The following is a 7,882-nucleotide window of genomic DNA, read 5'->3' on the forward strand; positions in this document are numbered from 1 at the left end:
GAGAGCAGCTACCTGCCAAGGCAGGTGTGGGCTTTTTCTGTTGCAGAGGCTAAGGTTGTAACACCTTCCTAAAGCTCCTTTGGCTTCATCTTTGAAAAGAGAAGATGTGACACGGTGGTTGAGTCATGTGCTTGGATTCTGGCTTGTTTCCTTGGAGATTTGACTAGTCGCCATTGGGACCATAGGCAGGAGTGGAGCTGGTTTCCTCTGCACCTGTTTTTGTCAACTTCTGATATTAACAGAACGGCCAGATTCCAGAGACTTCCCAGGTCTAGCTGGGCCAGATTGGGATCTGCAGTGAGGCCAGTGGTGGGTCAGGGAGTACACACAAGGTGAGGAGGGAGAGGGGAGTCCCAGCCTCAGCCATAGGGCTCAGACGTGCTTCCTGCTGCTTTCTGCTACCTGCCCCAGGTGTGACCGGCCCTGGGCAGATCAACTGCTGTGGGGAGGTGGGAGGTGGGGAAGTGGGCCACACTGAGAAGCTAGACCAGAGCAAGGGCATTTTCCTGACAGAAGTGTCTAAGGACTTCAGAGAACAGTCTTTTGGAATGTTACGAGTCACCTTTGCTGACATTCAACACACGAAAATGTAAAGCCATTCTCATCTTTGTCTTTTGCTAGGATCATTAGCTGAAAACACCCCCAGCACATGGACAGAATCAACACAGCATAGACATTATTTCAATATGCAAGTTTTGGACACAGATTGCCTGGTTTCAAAACCTGACTTTGCCCCTTACTCACTGGGCTACTTTGGGCAAGTCGCTTAACCTATCTGTGCCCCGGTTTTCCCATATGGATCCCATATGGATAATAATAGTATCAACTTTATAGGATTGCTGTGAGGGAGGAAAATGTACGTTAATACATGTAAAGTGCTTAGAATAAGGATGGGGTCAAAATAAACATTCAGTAAGTGTGAGTTCATCTTGTCATTATTTCAAGAGTATAACATTTCTCCTCTCCTTTTTGTATGCCTGGCTCTGATGGAAAATAGGTTTCAAGTGGTGTGCAAGTTCAGTCCATTGGTTGTAGCTACCTGGACAGCTGTGTTGAGAAGGATTCTGAAGCTGCATCCAATCTCAGCAAGGGTCTGCTGTGGGTGAGGACATAGGGAGCAGTGGCATGGGTGCCATATAGTTTCCTGTTCTATGACTTGTCCTGCTTTAAGGGTTTTTGTTTGTTTGTTTTCAACATCTTTTTTTTTCTGGCTGTGCCATGCAGCACGTGGGTTCTTCATTCCTTGACCAGGAATAGAACCTTCACCCCCTGGCGTAGAAGCGTGGTGTCTTAACCACTGGACCGCCAGGGAAGTCCCTGCTTTAAGGTTTTTTTTTTTTCTCTTTCTACCTCGGTCCCCGCCCTCCCCTTGCTACCTGCCTTTGCCTCTGGTATCCTGTCCTTTGATGCGCTTTGCTGTCAATAGCTGCTCTGTAGAATCTGGAGTTCATGTCAAATAAGAACTTTGAGATTTTTTTCCTTTGGAGAAAGCAAAGCCCACAAGGCCTGGTATAGAGGATCCTGCTAGCTCAGTGGGGAACCTGAGGGTTTCTCTGTGTGCAGAGCAAGGGTGTTCTCAGAGAAACCAGGAAGCTTTTCATCAGGAACTTAGTCTTCTGTGATCCCCATTGTTCTGGAATCTAAACGCTAATGATTAGTACAGGAACTCCCTCACAGCCTAGGCAATCATTGACTTGTTACTGCATGCAGGACCTTGTGCTGAGTTATCCCCATTTCCATTCAGTGGCAGTCTTTCTGCCTGAACACAGGTGGACGGTTGTGGTCAGGTCACCTTGTGGCCCCTTGTGGCCAGCTCTGTTTGCAGAGTGCCATTCTGCCAGTTTGGGGAGCTGTGCTTTTGTCTTGAGTCGAAGAGATCTGGGTTTGAATTTCTTGTTCTACCAATTACTAGCATCGTAATTTGAATAAGTTGCTTAAACTCTCTAAGCCTCACTCTCCTTGTCCGTAACTGGAAAGAAGAGCAGACCCCCCTCATCAGGCTGTGGGGAGGCCTAAGCGAAGGATGCACTGAAAGCACGTGGCACGAGCCTGGCCCATGTTAAATGCATCAAAAGCGGTAGCTATTATTTTCTTAACCAGAAAGCTCATCTTCATTAAATGATATAATATAAAAATAATGGTTCAAATTTGTGTGACACTTTCACCTTTATTATGCCTAGCACAGAGCAAGCACTGAGTATTAGCTATTATTATTAATAATAATATTGAAAGCAGCAGCTCTACTTAGCGATGAAGGGTGAGGTTATCACCCAAGCCCTTGACCAGGTCTCTTAACTTGGGGCCCATGGACCCGTTGATGGTCTGTGGGTAGAATCTGTGGGGTTTGTGACCTTGGATAGGAAAAGAATTCGATTTTTTATTTTCACTAACCTCTAACTGAAATTAAGAATCTCCTTCAGTTATGAACTTAGGCAACAAAATACACTAGTAGTAACAACACCTTTGACACCAGCACAAGTCCACATAAAATATTGGCTAGGCTTGATGCTACTGCAAAACTAGATATTAAATCTGCTGTTAGAACTTGTTATTTAATGTGTTAATAAAGAAGCACATATTCTGATACATTTCAATGTAACTGTTTTTCTTTAATACTTTATTTTTTAATTTTTAAAAATAAATTTATTTATTTATTTTTGGCTGTGTTGGGTTTTCGTTTCTGTGCGCGGGCTTTCTCTAGTTGCGGCGAGCGGGGGCTACTCTTCATCGCGGTGCGCGGGCTTCTCATTGTCGTGGCTTCTCGTGTTGTGGAGCACAGGCTCTGCACGTGCAAGCTCAGTAGTTGTGCCTCACGGGCTTAGTTGCTCCATGGCACGTGGGATCTTCCCAGACCAGGGCTCGAACCCGTGTCCCCTGCATTGGCAGGCAGATTCTTAACCACTGCGGCACCAGGGAAGTCCTCTTTAATACTTTATATTCATTTTATGCAGTTAAGAACTTTATTCTAGAAAATGTCAACAGGCTTCACCAGACTGACTGCTGGAGGAGTCCAGGGCATGACAAGGTTAAGAATTTACAGAGTATGGAGGCAGTCCCCAAGGCCACCCTCACTTCTGATGCCAATTGCAAGACCTGGGGTCCCCAAGACCACCCTCAGTTTTTTGTTTTAGTTTTTTGTTTGTTTCTTAATTGAAGTGTAGCTGATTTATAATGTTTCAGTGAGTGTCGGGGTGGGGTGGGAATCAGCTAACACACACAGTTGTAGCTACTGAAACCGTTTAGATCTGGGGTCCCCACCTCCTGGTCCATGGATCGGTACCGGTCTGGGGCCTGTTAGGAACCGGGCCGCACAGCAGGAGGTGAGCAGCTGGCGAGTGAGCGTTGCTTCATTTGCCGTTCCCCACCGCCTCCTGAACCAGCCCCCATCTCCCCCACCCCTCGACCAGGTCCGTGGAAAAATTGTCTTCCATGAAACCAGTCCCTGGTGCCAAAAAGGTTGAGGACCGCTGGTTTAGAGCAATATATATATTTTTTGTACCCAGCAAAGACAGTGTAAAGGTCATTGTTTCTGGAGGCAACTGAATAATACCAATGATTAAAAACATAGCTCAGCCTTGTCTCTACACCTAACACTTTCCAAAGTGTATTTCCAAATGTTGGAAGTGTTAAGTCTCAAAACATGTGGAAGGAAGGGGTCTTGTTAAACCTCAGAAGTGAGGGCCCCACTGGTGGGGCAGAATGTGGACTGCCCCACGCCTCCTCCCGGGCTGTTCAGACAGAGTGAGTCCTGTGGCCAAGAAGATCAGCAGGTATTTTGCAGAATCAGGTTACCTGGTCATGCCGGGGCGGAGCTAGGAGCTTAGCCAGCTTTGGAGATGGCCCGTTCTGGAGTTCATTGGGCGTGATTACATGAGGTAACTGACTGCGCATGTGACCAGCTTACATGTGGGAAAGCACAAGTTTGCTGGAGCCTGGAGTCTTCTAGGCCCAACACGTTTTGACTCATCTAAAGTGAACCCAGAGTCATGACCTCATCCTCCAGTTTGGGGTAAATTACATGCAGTCAATCTCTACGTTAACATTGAAAAGCCACTCTTTCAGGACCCTATTGCTGGTGTCTTCCTGGGTAAGGTCATTTCTACGGGCCTGTGAGGGCTGAGGCCCCACCACCTCTGCAGGAGCCTGTGTTCCCTGAAGGGGAGAAGTGCACTGGCCCCGCAGGTGGGCACAGAAGGCTTTCTGGGGTGTGGCTAGGATCCAGAGAGCTTTGTGTTTCCCTGAAGAGCACATCTGTGCTCACAAGTGTACTTGTATATAATTTCTGCAGTAGCTGTGACTATTTTATGGAGGTCTGTGTGGTTTTTTTAAAGCTGCCTTTAAAAAGGATCCTTTCAGGGCTTCCCTGGTGGCGCAGTGGTTGAGAATCCACCTGCCGATGCAGGGGACACGGGTTCGTGCCCCGGTCCGGGAGGATCCCACATGCCGCGGAGTGGCCGGGCCCGTGAACCATGGCCGCTGAGCCTGCGCGTCTGGAGCCTGTGCTCCGCAGCAGGAGAGGCCACAACAGTGAGAGGCCCGCGTAGCGCAAAAAAAAAAAAAAAAAAAAAAGGATCCTTTCATATGACCATTCTCCCCTTCTCACCAGTGCTGCTGTCCATAATTATTTGGAGGAAGCTCTTTCAGATAATCATCTACACGCCTTTTGGCCCTCATCGCCCAACTGGACTGCAGCTCCATGGAGCAAGGCCTGCTCTGTCCTGTGTATCTCAGCACCAACAGCAGTGCCTGGCATAGAGTGGGCACTTGGCAGATGTTTGTTGAATGAATAATAAGAATGAATCCTATGAGATCACTCACTGTATTCATTTCCTGTGGCTCCTATAACAAATTACCAGAAACTAGGTGACTTAAAACAAAAGAAATTTGTTCTCTTACAGTTTCAGTGGCCGTAAGTGCAAAGTCATTATCACTGGGCCAAAATCAAGGGGTCAGCAGGGCTAACACCCTGTGGTGGCTCTAGGGGAGAATCTGTTCCTTGTTTCTTCTGGCCTCTGGTGGCTGCAGCATTCCTTGGCTCGTGGCCGCATCACTCCAGTATCTGCCCCTGTGGTCGCCTTCTCCTCTTCTGTGTGTGTCAGATCTCCATCTGCCTCCCTCTTTTAAGGATACACGTGGTTGGATTTGGGACCCACCAGGAAATCCAGGATAATCTCTCCCCATCACAAGACCCTTAATTACACCTGCAAAATTCCCCTTCCTCCCTTTTTCTCTGTATGAGGTAGCATTCACAAGTTCTAGGTTTAGGAAGTGGAAATATTTTGGGGGGCCATTGTTCAGCCTACCATACTCACAAAGGGGATATAAACCAACAGAAGGCTGGGCAGTCCCTCACTGAGCAGTCTGGCAGGGGGACACACATATTCCTGAACACTGCTAATTCAGGGAAAGTGTCTCAGAGGACTCTGGCTCATGGGGGAGCCCTCATGCCCATATTTGGGGCCTATGTTACTATGAACACGTGAGAACCAGGTATAACCATCTCCTTTCACCCTCAGAGTCTGTGCTCTCAGCAGACCCACGCTCGCTCTCCCCAGAGCAGGTTCCTGCCCTGAGTCTCCTGTGGCAGTTGCAGATGTCAGGAAAGGCAACCCTTCCCAGGACCCAACCTCAGGAGGGCCCTGGTCCTAGGGCTCCCTGGGGTGTCTCTATGGGGAACCATCTTTTCCTGATCGTGTAGGTAAGTTGTCCTTCCCCTTGGCAGCAACCACATCTCTGCAGCCTGGTAGGTGAAGGGTGGGGGAAAGCAGCAGATGAGTAGTGATAATTTGGAAAGGTCAGATGCCAGATAAAGAGAGGTCAGATAAGGAGGAATCCGCCCCAGGCTGACAGGCTAAAGCCTACAGCAAGTTTTGCTTTTTGTGATCCCTGGGACCTGCGGATTCTGCTGCTACCCTCTGTCCCCAAACAAATGATGAAAAAGAAAGACTAAGAAAATAGACAGGACTTGTTGTCTGGATTTAGCAGGTTTATCCATGCTCACTTGCTCTCCACATCACCCTCCTACTGAATGCCCTGCCCCCAATGGTTCCAAATAGCTTTCCAACCTATTGTTTAGGGACCTGTGTAATTGAGGTCTTTTATTCTCTATTCTCTAGATTTTCACTAATCTTATTGTTGCTCTGTCCGGGACTCCCAAAGTGAGTCCGCAGGAAAAGGTGAGATAAAAGCAGAGTTTAACTCCAGGATCTCTCCGCCTGGGTTGAGGGGAGGGGTGGGCGCACATGCACATCTTCCTTCCAGCAGGGTGGGCTGTCCTCCTCTCAGATGGGCTGCCTTCTCTGGGAATGCTGCCTCTGATGCAAAGTCTCCATTCCTTTTTTTTGTGTTTCCCTTCAATCTGATTCATCCCCTGTGGGCAATAAGAGCCACTGTGGGTTGCCTGGCAGAGTTCTTTTTTTTTTAGAGGAATTTGTTTTATTTATTTATTTACATAATATAGGGTCTTTTTTAAATCGAGGTATAATTGACATGTAACATTATATTAGTTTCAGGTGTACAACATAATGATTTAATATTTGTGTGTACTGTGGATGAACACCACAGTAATTTGAGTTAACATCCATTGCCAAACATAGCTACAGATTTTTTTTTTCTTGAGATGAGAACATGTAAGATCTTCTCTTTTAGCAACTTTCAAATATACAATACAGTATTATTAACTGTAGTCGCTCTGCTGTACGTTACGTCCCCAGGACTTATAACTGGAAATTTGTACCCGTAATAGAGTTCTTACAGTTAAAATGTTGACTTTTATTCATCAAGAGTAAAAGAAATTTCATTGGCTAGATTTGTTTTGATGAGTCAGGGGAGGGCCTCAATTTAGAACAATTGTCTTCCAAAGATTTGGTAGGGGGTAATTTTTTGTTTCTTTTCTTTGGGTTTTTAGTTTTTTGTTTTTGTTTTTTTCCCAGATGAAGCTACAAGTGCATTTGTGTCTTTTTTTAAACAAGTAATGCCAAATTCATTTTCAAACAGTGTGCTTGGGCTCCATTCATCACTGTGTCAGGGTATTTTACATTTTTTAATTAATTTTTTTGGAATATAGTTGCTTTATAATGTTGTGTTAGTTTCTGCTGTACAGCAAAGTGAATCAGCTATACGTATACATATATCCCCTCTTTTTTGGATTTCCTTCCCATTTAGGTCACCACAGAGCACTGAGTAGAGTTCCCTGTTGCCTGGCAGAGTTCTGAGTGGAGAATCAGGTGGCCTCAGGTGTCCTTCTGCCCTGGATCGCTGAATTTTCACAGATAGGACAGCACCTCTGGGCCTCCGTCTGCTGTGGGACAGTGTGAAACAGGTTTATCAACAAGGATCTTACCAGTGGTGCTACTCTGAGCCTCTATGGTGTTAGAATTGGCTCAAGGACCCAGTTTGGATCTCAAAGTTTAGGCTTATTCCGTATTTGCAGCCCTCTTTAAAAAGCAGGTGGCACATGGCTCTGCATCTGTCTGAACTTGTGGTCATTGTGTTTTATTTGTTCCATGACCAGCAAAGGACTGGCTTAGGCCTTGCATTTCAGAGAGGGGGGACCAGGCTCCCTGGGCACACTCAAGTGTTGGGGGCTGGCAGCGGAGCTGAGGAAGGGGCTGAGGTTGGAAGGCTGCCTGCAACCTCCCCTCGGCACCACCCTCCCTGGGTGGATCTCACATCATTTTGCTGGGGAGAAGACTCTGAAGGGATATGCCAGGAGGTGGCTGTTATAACAAAACGCCACAGAGTGGGTGGCTTAAGCATCAGAAATGCATTTCTCACAGTTCTGGAGTCCGAGATCGGGTTGTCAGCATGGTCAGGTTCTGGAAAGTGTTCTCTTCCTGATGTAAACAAAAAGAACAGTGTTGCGCATTATCCTGTTATACAA

Source organism: Lipotes vexillifer, unplaced genomic scaffold, assembly GCF_000442215.2.
Source record: "Lipotes vexillifer unplaced genomic scaffold, Lipotes_vexillifer_v1.1 scaffold1038, whole genome shotgun sequence".
Taxonomy (NCBI): Eukaryota; Metazoa; Chordata; class Mammalia; order Artiodactyla; family Lipotidae; genus Lipotes; species Lipotes vexillifer.